Source organism: Coffea arabica, chromosome 5e (genome assembly GCF_036785885.1).
Source record: "Coffea arabica cultivar ET-39 chromosome 5e, Coffea Arabica ET-39 HiFi, whole genome shotgun sequence".
Classification (NCBI taxonomy): Eukaryota; Viridiplantae; Streptophyta; class Magnoliopsida; order Gentianales; family Rubiaceae; genus Coffea; species Coffea arabica.
In genome coordinates this window covers 539,109-557,437 of record NC_092318.1, presented here as the reverse complement: position 1 = coordinate 557,437, position 18,329 = coordinate 539,109, and the positions used below count along the sequence as shown (strand labels likewise).

General features: G+C 37.0%; 1 long non-coding RNA gene across 1 annotated transcript; it reads left to right on the top strand.

The window, feature by feature from the left end:
- The first annotated feature begins 852 nt into the window (after positions 1 to 852).
- Positions 853 to 16,416, top strand: LOC113743251 (uncharacterized). The gene is made up of 9 exons (XR_003461053.2): positions 853 to 904; positions 1,828 to 2,184; positions 2,316 to 2,364; positions 2,974 to 3,067; positions 3,223 to 3,330; positions 3,426 to 3,500; positions 3,795 to 3,857; positions 15,866 to 15,929; positions 16,057 to 16,416. It is a non-coding gene; the product is annotated as an uncharacterized lncRNA (long non-coding RNA).
- Positions 16,417 to 18,329: the final 1,913 nt, after the last annotated feature.

Genomic DNA, 18,329 nt, shown 5'->3' with positions numbered 1-18,329 from the left:
GAAAAAAAATGAGAGAAATAAAAAAAAGAGAGAGAAATTTGCTGCTCTTTCTGTCGAACAAAAGGAGGCTCATCGAAGAAAAAATAGAGAAGCGTATCACAGAAGAAAGACAGGGAAGCTGTTGTCCAAGACACTTGATCCACAATCTGTACAGCCTACCAAACAATCCAACATCAAACCATTTCTCAGAGCAGCCACTACCAACAACCATGATGATGGTACGTATATACTCCACAACAAACCTTACAAACGTCTTTACTTCATAGTTTTTGTAACTAAAAAAATGAAACCATGCAAGTATTTTTATTACTATACGCAGGAATGCTGATGCCACAGTCAACTGAGCAGCATCTCCATGACACAGGTATTTATCTTGAGATTCACCCAGCTTTTTTTTCTCATATTATTACATTCATATTCACTTTTTATCCCTTAAACATTCCAATTCTATTGTTATACTTATATTGACGTTTAAACCTCAAAAAGTTGCAGTTCCAAAATATTGCAGAAATGCACTTCCTGGAACATCTGATACAAATGTAACTACAGCTCCTTTTTCTAATCTTCAGTTACCAGGCTCCAAGTATCAGAGTACCAATGGTAAACTTCAACAAAATATCCCTCTGCACCATTATCTTGGCACTTTTTAATACAGCATTTCCATCTTCGCAATTTCAATATACCAATGAGTTTTCCACATTTTCTAATTTTTTTCTTATTCTTTGCTTTGCAAATGCACCATGCTGGTTCTCACCGACTCAACTTTGGAAATATCCTGCTTCTCTTCCACACCATACACGTACAAATTGTTATCTGCATTTACAAGGTCTATCAATTGATTGTAGAGATCATGTACCACATTCACAAGTTCTTTCAATTGACGCAGGCAGTCAATGCAATCATGGTAAACACCTAATTCTTATTGATATCCAAAACTCTGCTTCCATGGGTTTGTACTTTCGAGTGCTTCTCCCCGCTTTAAAGCTCTTGTATTCAAGTGGACATTGAAATGGACCGAATTTGGATAGTGTTTTGTGCTGCTGCCGCTGTGGGGTCCGACATTTATGAAATTGCTCACGGAATTCGTTATTTGTATATTACCCTCGGCTCCTAAGAAGTTTCGTTATGTATGCTATATTGCTATGTGTATAATTCTTCGTTCTGATTTAATTAAATTTTAATTACGAATTAGAATTTCGTGTTCATCCCTCATGCATTTACAGAAGGTATTTCCAGCCAACTGCACAATTTCAAGGTTACAAACTGCATAATTAAGTCATAGGATTTAATTAGAGTATACAGTTAAAAATTATGTAGAGTTCGTTTGTGTTAATCAGTGTAATCTAAGCTATAAATTTGTAATCTAAGCTACATATATGTGTGTGTATATCTATGTATATATAAATTTGTTTCTTTTTTATCAAAGAGATCAATCATGTGCTTTTTTTAAAAAAGTTTTGTATATATTCCTTTCTTCATATTTTTATAAGTAAAGATATATATCTAGATATATAAATTTGCTTATTATTTTTGTAAAGATGCTTATTCTTCTGAAATTCTGTATATAGTTTTTTCTCCACATTTTTTATATAACTATATAATAATGAGTATTACATATATAAATTCCTTTTTATAACAGAGATCTTGTATATTGTCCCTTATTCGTATTTTTCAAGTGTATATTATATATTATATAATATATATATATGATATAGATATTATATATAAAATATACGTGTTTCGACATGATAAGCATGTAGATAATTGTGATTATCTCAAACAGATATGCATGATAAGCATGTAGATAATTGTGATTATCTCAAACAGATATGCATCACCTGGAGTGAACTGCTTTTTGGAATTTACGCTGCAAGCCTTGCTATCTATCTCCTCAGCATTCGCACTGCCGATGTGACCACACAAGGGACTTTGTGCTCGGAATTGATAGCCGGATTTAATTAACTGTTGGCCATTAAATTTTCTTGTTTACCAAATTGTCCTCCAAGATGCTTCTCTTGTGGACCAGGCCATCTTACAGCTTGGTTACGTTTGTAATTTCTCATTCTTTTGATTGACTTGTAAGACATACATGGTCTCCATGCAAGCTCTGTTATATGCTCGACCTCCCAGATTGCATGTAAATCTTCTTGTCAATTGTTGTGAACTAAGCAGCTCATACACCAGGTACCCTAATATGATTATTTCCTCGATAATTTTTTCTTTACTCTCATCTGATATCATTCTGATGTTTTATTCCATTCATTTGTTTATTGATCAAAAAATCTGTGTTTACTGACTTGAGATCTATTATTTAGCCTTCGAGGAAGTTTGATTCAGTGCTTTGTGCCTTGACGATCAATGGAGGTATTGTTTTACTGGCTTCTTTAACGTGTTTGTTATTTTAAAGTTCTTCCAAACGCCTTTTGTATCTTTGCTACCAGTAGTGATATTTGGTTATTTCATGCAATGGACTTCTATTCCCTTTGCTGCATAGTTATATCTAGAATAAAAATCTACTCCATTATCATACAAACACCGTGAATTCCTTTGAGTTATATGCACATAATGATCATCGAGAAAAAAAATGAGAGAAATAAAAAAAAAGAGAGAAGTTTGCTGCTCTTTATGTCGAACAAAAAGAAGTTCGGCGAAGAAAAAACAGAGAAGCATATCACAGAAGAAAGTTAACCAAACTGTTGTACAATCCGCTTCCTCGACAATCTCTAGAGCCTTCCAAACAATCACGCAGCGAAGCACCTACTACAGCAGTCACTACTAACAACTGTGATGATGGTACCTATATATTCCACAATTTCTGGTTGCTTGCTCATTTATACTTCCCTTGAGTATGCCCCTGCACCTATTAAACACGTTGTTAATTTATGTCTTTCTTATCAGTTAACAAAGCTTGCAAACATGTTCACTTTGTAGTTTCTGTAACTCAAAAATATAACTAATTATTATTATGCACAGGAAAACGGATGCCGCAGTTAACTGAGCAGCATTTGCATCACGCATGTCCTCTTTTTGATCGAGTTACCTATATCCAACTATCAGTGTAACAACGGTAAACTTAAAAAAAAAATCACTCTGTACCATTATTCTATCACTTTCCAATGAAACGCTTCCATGTTCGCAATTCCAGTAAACAGGTTCCTTTTCCATATTTTCCAACTTTTATCCTAACTCCTTGCTTTGCAAATTCTTTATGCTGGTTCTCAGTTATCCAACTTCGCAAATGTCCTGCTCCTCTTGCCCCTGATACACATAGAAATCATCTTCGACATTCACAAGTTCTATTAATTGGCTGTGGCAGCCAATGCAATCGTGGTAAATGCCTCATACTTACTATATTCAGAACTACCATAATAGCTTGTTTCTTGTTAGTTGATATAATCAATTGTTTATTTCTTTCTATGCGACAGGTAATGAAGTTTCTGTATTTGACACTGCATCAAAATTAAAGAATGGTCTCTCCTACTTCTCCACTTATGAAGAAGGTCTTCATCTCTATCATCTTTATATAAATATTACTACTCCCATAGCAACAGTTATTTCAGGCGTATAACTGTACTTCTCTGAATTGTCTAAAATCAAGGTAATTCTTCAAGCACCAACCACAATCATATGTGCTTAGACTATAGTGCACACATGATAAAGGTGTGCAACTGCTTCAAATGATTTGTTCTTGGATCCCTCCACGCTTTCTTGAACATAAAAATCTATTCTTCAATAGATGATCCTTTACCATGTTTTTCTCACTCAATTCATTATTGTTCGTCTTGCACTAATAGCTGACTCATTCACGTGTATGAACTGCTTCAAATTTCTTCCCAAAAACATCGAAGATACTTCAGGTACCTAATACTCTCGACAACTTTACATATATAGTTTCCTATTGAATTGTATTAAACTGCTTGGCACATTCTCTCTTTTTACAATGCGATTAACTCAACAGATTTGCCTTTGTAGAGCTGTTACCTTTTTTTTTTTCGAAACGTTAGAAGCTATTCATTCATTTGAAAAGGAAATTACATGTACGAGCAACGGCTCGAAAAACACTTTACAACTAGTGCACATCAGGCACCGAGGAAATTCCATTCCTCATCCACTAAAATGCCAAAGGCATAAGAACTTAAAGCTCTAGCTCGTGTAATACTATCTTCATTAGCCAATCTAAACAAGCACATTCGAAACAACTTTTGCATGCTCAGTATGTCGTCTATCAAGGTAGCTAGCCTACTGTTAGAGGGGCTATTGTGTTTTAACTGTCGCATAAGGTCCTGGCTTTGGAACTGAATCGTTATTCTGCTCCACTGATGCTCTAAAGCTTTGCACAAGACCAGATGGACAGCCACTGCTTCATCTATGACTTTGTCACCCTTACTTCGCTCCTTGAGTGCCCATTCCGCAAGTCTAATACTTGGGTACTTGGTAGCTGTGACTCCTATCCCCAGTGGTTCCTGACCATTCTGGCTTGTTGTAGCCACCTCCAGCTTGATGGTGTCCTCTTCATTGCTCCCCTGGTATTGCTCATCCTGATTTAAAGATGTTTCTCTTGTGCTCAGTCTAGTTTTGCCTTTCATAACTTCCTCTTGCTCCAGCCACTCTTTTTGAGCTTTAACAATTGTCCGAACTGGAGAGCAGCTGGTCTTGTTTTCAAATTCCTTGCTATTTCTTTCTTTCCACAACTGCCATAAGATATTGGCAGTCAGGCCAATGTGTTCCATCCCTCCATGCCTATTCCTTGCTTCTGAAATTCTGATCCACCACCTTTTGAAATCCCCTGTTTGATCAACAGCACCATCCCATTGTAATGGAGCTGCCTTCCATACCTGCTGCGTGTGGTGGCAGTTTAGCAATAAGTGTTCAACTGTTTCCTGGTCCTCCCCACATAATCTACACACAGGATCTCCCAAACTTGTTTTCCTAAAAATTGCTGCTCTTACTGGTAGTGCCCCTGTTAAACATTTCCAGATGAATATCTTCACCTTATGTTTGATGTTGAGCTTCCACAAGGTGTTCCACATTTGTCGAACTTGCTGACCTTCTCCTGTGATGCTTGGTCCAGCTGCCTCTGGTACTATCTGCCTAGCTTTGGTACGCTCTTTCATTAAACATTTGTAGCCTGAGCTGACAGTATAGGTTCCCCCTGGATTATGCTGCCAATAGTAGTTGTCCTCCCTCCCCATCAGGCTTAAAGGAATATTCAGTATCTTCTCAGCATCGCTTTGATTAAAATGCTGGAAGATGGTGTTCCTCTTCCATCTATGATGGCTTATAAGTTCATGTACCATCTTCAAGTTGAAGCTTTGAGGTCCAAGGGAGGTTGGCCTACCTGAACTGGAACCTGGAATCCACTTATGGCCCTAAATGCTCGTACTTCTCCCGTTACCAATTTTTCTGATCACCCCTTCCTCGATTAGACTTCTAGCTCCTAACAGTCCTTGCCATATCCAAGAAGCATTCTGTTGTGGCCTGCAAGTTAGTAAAGAATCCTTTGGGAAGTATCTTGCTCTCAGCACTTTACTAATGAGAAGGTTTGGGTTGGTGAGGATTCTCCATATCTGCTTACCCAACAGTGCTCTGTTGTAAGCTTCAATGTCCTTGAAGCCCAAACCTCCTGCATTCCTGTTCATAGACATTTTCTTCCAAGATAGCCAATGCAATTTGTTTTTCCCATTTGCTTCTCCCCACCAGTAGTTAGCCATCAGAGCACTTATGTCCTTACAAAGCTTTCTTGGCAGCTTGAACACAGACATGGCATAAGTTGGCATTGCCATTGAGACTGCTTTAAGCATTACTTCCTTGCCAGCTGTGCTCAGTAACTTGTTCCTCTAGTCTTGTATCTTCCTCTTTATGTTTTCCTTTATAAAACCAAAGATTTACTCTTTTGTCCTAGAGATCACCATAGGCAGACCTAGGTACTTTCCTTGTTGCATCTCTGTCATTCCTCCCAGTGAGCTGCACACGTCTTGCCTATGTTCCAAAGACATATTCTTACTAAAGAAAACAGATGACTTCTCTAGATTGATTAACTGACCTGAGGCCTCCTCATACGTTTTAAGAATCTTCATGATTTCTGCGGCCTGCTGTTTGTTTGCTTTACAGAAAATGAGGGAATCGTCTGCAAAAAAAAGGTGAGTAATGACTGGTCCATGTCTGCTTATCCTCAGCCCATTTATATCCTTTCTCTCTTCAGCTTTTCTCAACAAATTTGAGAAACCTTCTGAGCAAATAAGAAATAAGTAAGGGGACAGAGGGTCCCCTTGTCTTATTCCCCTTTTAGGATTTACAAAGCCTTTGGTTTCCCCATTACAATTGAAAGAATACGTGACAGTCTCCAGACAGCTAGTTATCCATGTAATCCATTGTGCACAAAAACCCATCTTTTGCATCATAGCCTGTAAGAAATGCCACTCCACTCTATCATATGCTTTGGCCATGTCCAACTTTATTGCCATATAGCCTTCCTTTCCTTGCCTTTTGTTTTTGAGGTAATGCATGTACTCATGAGCTAGAATTACATTATCTAAGATTTGTCTGTCTGGGATGAAAGCAGATTGTGTGTTACTTATGCACTTGTCCAGGACAAGCTTCAGTCTGTTAGCCAAAATTTTGGAAATGGTTTTGTAGATGACACTACACAGGCTAATGGGTCTAAAGTTTTTCACATTTGTTGGGTTCATGATTTTAGGGATAAGAGAAATGATAGTATGGTTTATGGATTTTAGCATGAATCCTGAGCTAAAGAAAGACTGAATAGCTGGAACCAAGTCTCCTTTGATAGTACTCCAAAAACGTTGGAAGAATAAAGGGGTCATGCCATCTTGGCCTGGGGCTTTATCAGGCTGCATAGAGAAGAGAGCTACTCTAATTTCCTCTTCCTCAACTGAGTTAGTTAAATTGGTGTTCATTTCCTGAGTTATAGAGTGGGGGATACCCTCTAGCATCTCAGTCATATCTCTCCTCCCTCCACTGGTAAACAACTCACTGAAGTAGTTTGAAATTTCTGTGGTTACTTCCTCCTCATTCTCCGTCCATGAGCCATCATTCCTTTGCAAATTTCTAAGCTTATTCTTGGTTCTTCTACCTCTAACATAAGCATGGAAATATATAGTATTTTTATCCCCATCTCTTAGCCAATCGATCCTTGCCTTTTGACACCAGAATTGCTCCTCCTTTTCATAAGCCTCCTTCAGTTGGTATTTGATCTCAGCAGTAGCTTTTTTCTTGTTAACATAATTCGAAACTCTCACAGCTTCCAACTTTTTCCTTAGTTCCTCAATCAGACTTTTAGAATTTGCTTGGAAGGTGTTCCTCCACTTCAATAGTTCAACCCTACAATTTCTGATCTTCTTGGTAACCCTGAACATTCGAGAACCAGGCTCTTCCAACTGCCAAGCTTTCTCTACCACCTGTTGGCACCCTTCCCTTTGAAGCCAACGTTTATCAAAAAAGAACTTCTTCTTCCTTTTTTCCTTATGTGGCTCGGTATCTAAAAAGAGCATGCTATGGTCAGAAGCAAAGGTATCCAGGTGTTGACATCTTGTCTTCTCAAAAGTCTGGACCCATTCATAGATAGCAAGACATCTGTCTAGCCTCTGTCTGATTTCTCCATCTTCCTCCCAGTGGTTACTCCAAGTCCAAGGATGTCCTTCATAGTCTAAATCTATCAAATTATTCTGGTTGATAAAATCCTTGAAGTCCTTAAAGCTTTTCTCCTCCCTGAGAGTTCCACCCCACTTTTCATCATTCGACACTATATCATTGAAATCCCCTGCAATCAAGAATCTACCTCCCCACAGCCTACTTCTATCCCTCAAAACTCTCCACTGTTCCTTCCTAATTTGAGGATCACAACTCGCATAAATCCCTACAAGCCACCAATCGCACTGAGACTCTTGATCCTCAATTCTGACCTCTATGGTGAACGCAGTCTGATTGATTTCCCTGACATTAGTGTCCTCTTTCCATATCACAGCCATACCACCTGCCTTGTGCATTGCTTCCACTACAAAACAATTATCAAACCTTAACCCTTTTGCCATCCTGTCTACCACTAGTTTCCTATTCTTAGTCTCACACAAGAAGATCACATTTGGGGAGAGGAGGTTGTTCACCTCCCTCAGGTGGGGAACTGTCAAGGGGCTCCCCACTCCTTGACAGTTCCACACCAGAGCCCTCATTTCCTTTGGGGGGCCCCATTAGGGAAGGACCCCACCTCCACCTCTCTCATAGCTGTGTAATCCACTATTTCCAGAGGCTTAGCTCGTTTGCCTGATGCCTCTTGCTGATGCGCTTCCTCCATATCCTCATCATATAGCTGAACCTTCCTTTTCCTTCTTCCTTCAAAGATGTTATCCTGATCATTCCTTTCTTTCAGAGCCCTTCGTGTTTTCATAGGGGACTTCAACTTCTTGTAAGACCTTTTGACTTGCTTGTTAATAGCTTCTTGAATCTTTACAATACCTTGGGACTCTTCCTGCCTCCCTGCCATCCGAACTGGAATCTCTAGTAAACTATTCTCCTGAACCAGCCACCTTGTGCAACCTTCTCTGTCCTCCTCCATATCCTCCATTTCAGCTATAGACTGATTTTCCTCTACATTCACTTGGTCTAAACTAGGAACATCAATATTCTCCTTATTCGAGGATTGGGGATCTTCACTACGCCCATGTTCCCTTCCGCTAGTTTCCACATTAGTATATGGTTCACTTCGATTTCGCAGGACTCCCCTTTCATCCTCCTGTTCATTCGTAACCTCCTGGGTACTTCTATTTCCTACCCCTGAGGTTCTAAGAGCCTTAAGAAGCACCTCTCCAGAATGGATCCTACACTTCTCCCTCTCCACCATTTCTCCATTCTGAAACTTCCAATATCTTTTATCCTTCACCGTATCATCCCTTACCACTCTTTCCTTTGCTGGGCTTCTGTTAATCCCAGCTCGCATCCATGGTCCGTATTGGTTCTCTAGCATACCTTCTGGAACAGCTATACGTTCTTTGCAAGTCCGTTCCCCGTGTCCTACTATTCCACACTTATAACAGAAATCTGGGCACCTTTCATACTTAAAAGCAACCCACTTGAGTGACCCTGCTACCTGCACCAATGTTCCTCTGAGCAGGGGTTTTGACAGATCAACATGCACTAACACTTTCAGGTGCCTACCTTCTTTTCCCCCTTCCTGAGGGATAACCACTTCCTTTATATCCTTAAATACTGCTCCTATTTTCCTGCCCACCTCTTTGGAAAGCCAATGCATGGGAAGGTTCCAAATCTGAACCCATAAAGGAGCAGTAACAAAAGCACCATAGTCATCTTCAACCCCTTCAGACCATCTGTTCAACACTAAGATTTGGTTATCCATTAACCAAGGACCCCCTGCCAAAATTCTTTCTTTATCGTCCCGGTTTGGGATATTGAATTGGAACAGGTTTGGACCCAATTCCATAACTGTCAGATTCTTGGGGTAGCTCCATTCTTGGGGTAGAGCTGTTACCTAACACATCTTAGTTCCAAACAAGCACCAACTGTACACATGTGAAATCCTGCCATCAAAGAATATCAACTACTATACACATGTGAAACAAACAACAAATTAAAAATACAAAAAAAAACTTAAAAAAAAAATACATTAAAAAATTAATAAAATTTTTACAAATAAATTAAAACATAAAAAAATGCAAAATGCGACACTACACAATATATTAATAAAAAATCCTACCGCCATACTTTCTCAAAAATTTCTAAAATATACTCACACATTTAAGCAATTTACCAATATTTAAAAACACCAACCTGGCACCAAACTTACCTAGTATATATATATATATTGACCAAGGCCATCATCTAATACAAGCTCTGGGAACACGTTAGTGGCCGAAGTGGTCTTCGTCTGGAAAAAGTTGTAAGTCATCGCATCTACCAAACTATTCAGCCGTTTTCCTGACGGAAATGCGTACAAAATACGAAGCTTCTCAGAAATGGTCCACACTTGTAATTACCATTTTCCTGAGGAGACTGTTTGTGAATTTTGTTATATAGTGAGTGTTGCGCTGTCACAGTCTTAAATCAGTTTGATGAATGAAACTACTGTTTACGGTTTGAAGTTTGTTGGCAGTCAAAATAGAAGATGTGCATTGTTTATAGATTACGAATTTTTGCACAAAAAATTTGAAATATTTTTTCAAGATATTTATTTTTTGATTACGTTCTTATCGTACGTATAACCATATCATTACAGTATATATATATATATATATATATATATATATATATATATATATATATATATATATATATATATATATATATATATATTTATATATATTTATATATATAAACTCCAAAAATTTACGATCCAAACAAGTGCTCGTAGCCATTCCTACTGTGCTTCTTTCAAATGTCATTAATCGGTGTGTTTGGTGTGTTTGGATTATACATTATTTTCACCTTATTTACATACACTGATTTGCTTGTATCATCAACATATTTTTCAATCACTTTTTTATTGCACATATATCACATTAAAAAAGTGTTACTGTGTGTTTTGTACAAAATTATCTCAAATAATTTTCTATCCAAACACACTCTATCTCAACGAGATACTCAACGATTTTGCCTCTATCTCAAATGTTTATACTCAACGAGAGAGGATAGTGTACTGATTGAAAATTCATATTCCTACGGGATTTGTGGTTTGCGAGGCCAGCTCACTAAGTGAAATAATAATTATCCACGAGAAACTGCATATGTCTACTTCTAATTAAGGTCCTGTTTGGAAGGTGAATTTTTTAGGAGTTTGTCTAAAATTTTACCGTAATTTATTATAGAAATTTTTAAAATTTTTTTTGAAATGTGTAGATTTTTGAATATTTTAAATTTTCCAGTGCCTTCATGGTATCAAGCTCCAAGGTGCTTACCCCCTGCTTCAAGATTGGATCAACTGCATCCATTATTTTCTCCTCGTCCACCAACCTCTGCACATAGACTGCCAGGTTTACATCATCTTCCGGTCTATTAAAATCTATTGCCTTCTGAGATGTCAAGAGCTCCAACAGCACGATGCCGAAGCTGTAGACATCACTCTTATCCGTCAACTGATAGTTCCTGTAGTACTCAGGGTCGAGATATCCGAGAGTTCCCTGTGCACACGTTGATATGTGGCTTAGATCCGTATGAGCTTGACGAGATAACCCAAAGTCTGAAACCTTTGCATTTAGCTTGTCGTCAAGCAAAATGTTACTAGACTTGACGTCACGGTGATAAATTGGAGGAACTGCAGAGAAATGGAGGTAAGCAAGCCCCTCAGCAGTCGCATGAGCAACGTTGAGACGAGCAGTCCACGCTAGAGGTTTCCTGTTCAAACCTTGTAAATGATCGAGAAGGGTTCCATTTGGGACATATTCATAAACCATCAACGGTTGCTCGAGCTCAACACAGCATCCAAGGAGGCCTACCAGACTCTTGTGATTGACCTGAGAAAGTATTCTGACCTCATTAAGAACTTGGTCAGTCCCTTTAGTGTTCCCTAGCTAGCTTGGCACATTTGATAGCAACAACCGTTCCATCTGCAAGGATGCCTCTGTACACTTCGCCATAGCCTCCTACACCAAGAAGACGGTCCCTTGAGAAGTTGTCTGTTGCCTTCTTTATTTCTTTCCCACTAAATATTTTTGCATATTTGCCACCGCCAGAATTGAGAATCTCTTCACGCTCCCGAGCAAGCCGATCCTTTGCCTCCTTGATGCGCTGATGTCGTTTGTAAAGTAAAAATCCAATTACTGCCAATATTAGTCCTGCACCCAGACCCGTAGAGAGACCTGTATTGTTCCTAACATATATTAGTGTCATTGAACAATAACCCCCACCTCTTCGTATTCTTGTTGTGTTGAAGATTTCGAACAACGAATGCAAGTGGACTCCAAGTGCTACCTGGGAGTTCTTTCCGTCCCAAATAAAACCTCTTGTAGCAATCGTCTACTAGCAACATGCATCTCAAAACTAAATAATATGGCTATGAAGATAAGATCTTAAATTGAGCGAGTTCTAACCCATTGAAAGGCAAATGCACAATTAAATCTAGACCAACTTTTGAAACATAAGAAATATCATGTAGTTGGATTTCATGGTGAATATAAATTGTTCATATCATTTGAATCAGGTTGAATAAGGTTCACAGGATGTCATACTTGATTAAGGGGGTGTAAATTGTATTGCTTTCAAGTAACAAAAATTAACTTGTGCTTTACAACCCTGTGAGAGGATGTTTCAGCAAGAGAAGAGTGCTGCTTGTTAGTTCTTGTCAGAACAGAACATGTTCAAATTTTTACCAGCCAAAAAACTACGATATGGCGTCGCCACAAAAGAAATTAGGGATAACTTCTCTTGCATAAATCGTAAAGCTAAAGCATCAGAATGTAACGTCACCAGTACTGACCAACCACAGCCCTTTTGTTACCAGTACATTTTTCTCCTCTACCGCTGCATATCGCCAAGTTTAGAAGCTAGCTAAAACTAGTGCAAAGGGCACATTGACTCTCCAGTCCGCCGTCATTTTCATTGACCAGCAAAAAGGATGATGGAAAGAAGGTCAACAGTTGAATAATAGATTGGCCATACCAACAGCTATAGATTAAGCAGCAACCCTGAATTTGTAGGCTTTCAGCTTCCAGAAGCCAACTCACTTGCTCTTTCATTAACATCAACAGAAATTGAAGGGCAAGTAGAGATTGATTGAAAGTTTGGCCCTTGAAGAAGCACGGAACTTCCCCGGACCGAGCTGACCTGATGAGCTCGGCTTGATGGCGGAAAGAGCGCGTCCTAAGCCTGAAAGAAAGACAAGAAAGTGAACTGGCAGGGGCCCTGAGGTTGTCCCCGAGGGCACTCCGACGGTCAAGTTAGTTTTCCGGTGAGTAAGGTTCACGGGAAGTAAACAGTCGAGAGTGGTTGTCCAGTAAATTAGTGAGCGTCCCGTGCATAGCCGTTGTGTGTTACTGTTTATACCTGCTGAGGAGTCCGACCTCCGTACGTTTCGGGACTTACCCTGGATAGCTCCCCATCCCGCGCTGAGGGGGATTCTCCCGGCCCTCTGCGGGGTAGCTCTTGGGAGCCCCCGCGGAGCCCTAGCCGTCGTGCGACCTGGGCTAGTCCCCCAATGGCCCGGAGTCCAAGCCCAACTCAGATCGCCCTGGGCTGCCACGTGTCCAGGCCTAGGACGGGCCTCTGCAGCCCTCAAATTACCTCAAGATTTTTAGGGGACAAGCTAATTTAGGATTTAGAAACTTTGAAATTATATATTAGTGCAACTTTTCCAATTGAGTCTTTTTTTTCCCCTTTTAGACACCTGTATTTATTTATTTTGAGCATTTATTTCCACATAGATGGATGAGGCAATTATTTATTGAAGGGATATATTTACCTTGGTTTTGCCATTTTCAAATAAATGTGGAATGCCAAACCATTTTTTAGACGAACCATCATAAATACTTGGCACATAGTTCAATATAAGTACTTTTATTTTTTTTTAAAAAAGTTGTTCCTATAAATTTTGGATTTGCAGATATTCAGATTAGAGAAACTCAAAATTTTTCTAGCAGAATCTTCTTGACCTCTTCTAATCGTTGGGCATATATCTATTAGAATATGCTCAATTATAAAGAGGTTGGAGAGTCAGTTTTCAAGAAAATCCCACACTGGGCTCTCCTAGTACTTCTACCCGTCATAGCCAGGCACTTATTCTCAACATACATGTACATGTTTTTAAGAGGCAGAAACACACAATATGGGTTTGTATGTGTACTTAAGACCGGAAAATTGTAAAGTTTATAATGTTTCATACAAAAAAAAAAAAGAAAAGAAAAAAAAATATGCACATTTTCGTTGAAGAAATTAATTAAACAACTATTGATATGAAATTTTGTTTGGCAGCGAAATTCTTATGACAAAAAATATGTTGATTATATTCCTAAGCATGATCAAGTCGAGGAATTACACTTTTCATATATGCAAGTATGCTACAGTGTTGTATCAACAAATTAGTAATACTAGAAAAACAAAATATCGAAATAATTATGCCAAAATGGCAATGAGATGCAGTTAAACATTAAAGGGAAAATAACATGTTTCATCCTTCACATTTTGGCAAAAAAAAAAAAAATTTTTTTTGTCCCTTTTAAAATGAAGCAAGTAACTCCCTCATATTGAAAAAAAAAAAGCAAATTAGTTCCAAAATGATAGTTAAATATATAGATTTTAGGGATATAATTTGAATATCACTTCAATTTCTTCCAAATCTAGCTATACTTAAAATGCACATGACATTAATTCAATAAAAAAATTAAAAATTATAACATAAAAAATAATCACTTCTCTCTTGAAAAAAATATTTAAAAACTTTTTGAAAAAATGACATTAGGTCGACTTAAAAAGGAGAAAATTAAAAATTACTACATAAAAAATTAACACTTCTAACGTATAAATAACAAACCCCTGAGCTACAAAATTCCCTTGAGTTACAACATTCAATAACTCAAAAACTTTTAATTTTTCTAGAGAGAAACCTTCACTTTTTATGTTATAATTTTCAATTATTTTACTTTTTAGAGAGAATGGTTTGTTTTTGATGTTCTAATTTAAATTTTTTCCTTTTTATGGTGGCTTAGCATTACTTTCTAAAAAATTTTAGTTTTTCTAAAGAAAAAGTTTTGTTTTTGATGTTAAAATTTTAAATTTTTTTTCATTTTCAAGTTGACTTAATATTATGTGCATATCAGGTATAGTTAAATTTGGAAGAAACTAAAATGATGTTCTAATTTTATTCCTACTCGTGTTTATCACTAATTTAATTTGTCTTCAACATAATCTCCATACCACTCTATCACCAAAGCACAACTTTCTTTTATTTAATTATATCTGAAATTTTTAACTATCTTTAAGAAGTTTGCTATTATTTACAAAGTGTTCCTTTTATAGTTTGGAGTTTTTGTAACCCCCCCCCCCCCCTCCTCCTAATCCAAAATGAGCAAGCAAAAATTATTTGGTTCATTTTGGCATACTATTATCTTGTATATTTTCCCGATTACACGAAAGATGAATGTAAAAAGAATGGAGACTAAAGGGAAGGTAAGATGCTAAAATATGTTTACTAATTAGACTTTGTTAAATTATATAAAAATAATAACTAACACGTGATATTAATTTTTCTTTCTTTTTCTTCCTTAATCCAACCGATATCTTTCACCGTATTTAATTCAAATAAAATGAACGAAATCCACATTCCTTTAGTTTCCTTTTCTTTATTTTTCATTATAGTCCAGTCTTTTCCTTCTCTTTCTTTCAATCCAAACAGTGTTTATACTGTTTAATAGTTAGTATTAATTTAGCCAAACCTTAAAATTCTTAATGCATTTGTTAACATCTTTTTTTTTTTCCGTTTCTTTTTGGTTTTTATGATTGCACAAGAAGTATGATGTTGTTAGTAGATCCAGTTAAAACAAAAGGCTACCATTTGCAAGTAAGAATTGCATAAGCTTTTTCTTATTTATATATCTAATTGCATATCAATCTATTATTCAAGTGGCAAGGGGAATCCATGAATGAGAGGCCAGCAATAAGAGTTAAATCCACCTAGAGCTATTCCCGCGAGTAGAAGGATCATTTTGTGAACATTGTTTTAACTCTTAATCTCTACCACAACTTGTCACTGAGAAAAATTTTCTGTAAGCAAATCAACATTAACTGATGTTTCCAGGATGAACTTTTGTGTTATTCTATAAAATTAAAGGATTGCCATTCTAAGAATTTCACATTCTTTTCACATGTTAGTTCCTGATATGGAGTTTGTGGAACTTGTAAAATGCAGTTCAAGAAAAGGTATAGGAAGCGCACTTAACTCACACGGGATCCTCAGTGCCATTTTTCTAGTGGTAATTCAGTGCCACTTTTATATTTATGTCAAGTGTCCTGTTTATTTAACTTGTCATGTGATATTTATTTAAATTTTTCCACTCTCACGTGATAAGTGGAATTAATACTGAATTTGACATCGGACAGTGGCATAGAGGATCCGAACTGCACTTAACTGAACCACCTCGTACATCCTGTGGTTTGGCTTGCATTTGGAGTCTCACCATATCTCCGGCATGCAATTTATTTCACGACAAGCTATTACATATCCTTCTTTAGTTTCCCTTGGCCTGTATATTTATTTTGTTCTTTCGATTTGCAACTTGCACGAGAGAAAGAAGATGACACAGATAGAATCTGATTCCGATAATCTATTCATGGAAGAAGATCAAGACATATGCAAAGCAGGTAAGTCGGATTATCCATCTATCAATACACTGATCTTCTATAGTATATAGATGTTGTGGAACATGTCTGCGTATTTTATGAAGCACTTAATTGGTTGAAGACCATGATGCTTTAACATCAGCAAAATGAGAGTAACAACTTGGTTTTACTTGAATTATTAGTGATCACCTCTCCATGTTTTTATACTTTGCCTGCCTATCATGAAAATTAAGATAATCAATTTTGGTTATAAATGAAGAATTGTCGAGATAACTAGGGGAAAATTTTTTTAAAAAAAGGAGGGAAATAGTAATTCTTGATAATAATTGAGTGGAAAAATGGGGATATATGATTCACCGTGACAAAAACTGTTCGTTCTTCTTCTATGATGAATGCAACTTTAAGGATATTTAGTGGCTATTTTTGGCTTAAATAATTTTTTTTCAAGTTTCACATAGTATATGAAAATAGAGGGGGTGTAAGAGCAATTATACAAGTTAGACGGCTGCTGTCTGCATTTGTCAACAGAGTTGGGGGTCTGTAAATGAATGATAAAGTTTCAATAAGGAGTATTGATGAATTGTATTCATCTTTTAGCTTATTGGTAAAATCAGCCATGATGAGCTTTGCGATTCCATTCATCAGCAAAAGCAATACTAAGATGATGATTTGGAGGATGACCTTCTTGCTCTTTCGTTGGAATTGATCAGGTGGTGGTTCAAGAGAAATTGGTGAAGCATGAATACTTAAGGGCTGAGAAGAAGGAAGTAGGAAAAGAGGGAAAGGAGAAAAAAAATTAAGATAAGAAAATAAAAATAAGTTGATTTCAAAACCTGATAAATATATACCAAACATTAGTCATTGTAATTATACTCTTGATCAAACTCCATCCTGAATTTTTGGACGTGATTCCAATTACAATTCCAATTTCTAGGCTTGAACCAAGCGCTCCTAAGATGATGATTTGGAGGATGACCTTCTTGCTCTTTCATTGTCATCAAAATTAATCGTGGGACAAGTAGAGTTGGTGAAAACTGTGCCCTCAATTTAATTCCAAACTTTTAATGCCTAAATTAATTTTAGGCTGCGTTCGGATCGAAGAATTTGGATTTTAAATCCTTCATCAAAATTCTTCATATCATTGGGATTATTTAGGACGAATTTAGATTTGAAATGCGTCCCATAGTTGGAGAAATTCTAATGGTCTACATAATTGTGTGTTTCATGTCCATCCAAATTGGCTCATTTCAAATTCTTACACTCAAACCCCTCTCTACATCTCTTCCCTCCACCATTGATCTTGAGTGCAAGGAACATAGAATATTAGATAGGGTTTTGTCCTCGTTGTCGAGTCACATCCGCCAATAAAGTAGTAGACAAACCAAATCAAGAAATAGATTTGGGTATTTGTCTCATTGTGTATTGTGTAAAATCTCATGCGTATACAAATTTCTGTATGTGAGGGAGTAAATTTTATTACCATATTTACGGGTGGAACCAAAAGTTGAAATTTGGGAAAGACAAATGAAGAGATATACTTAAGAGGTATCCTTAAATATATATATATTTTTTTAAAAAAACTTGGGGGCTCAAAGTCTAGTATTTACAAGAATAGAAGTGTGTGTTGAATGTTTTAAGGGGATGTAAAAGGATTTTTGAAATTTTCTGATGGGGCAAAATTTAATTTCCTTTCAATTATATAAGTTGTTAATGTTTTAAAGGGATGTCAATTGGATTCTCCCCAAAAAAAAAAAAAAAAATCCTTTACATTTGCTAGTGACCGTGGCCAGTGCTGTTGTTGGAGGAAAAGAGAACAGAAGCTGCAAAAAATGAATATAGGGCGAAGAAAATAAATTTGCAAAATTTGATATTAATCCGGCCCTGACATTTTCAATGTTTCATTTTTTACCCAATTATTTTGTTAATTGTAATTTTTTTTTATCTATTTTGGGTATTTTTTTAAGCCAAACAATGTACTTGAATCAGTCTGTATCTCAAATCTATTGATTTCAAGCTCATTCATTTGAATTCCA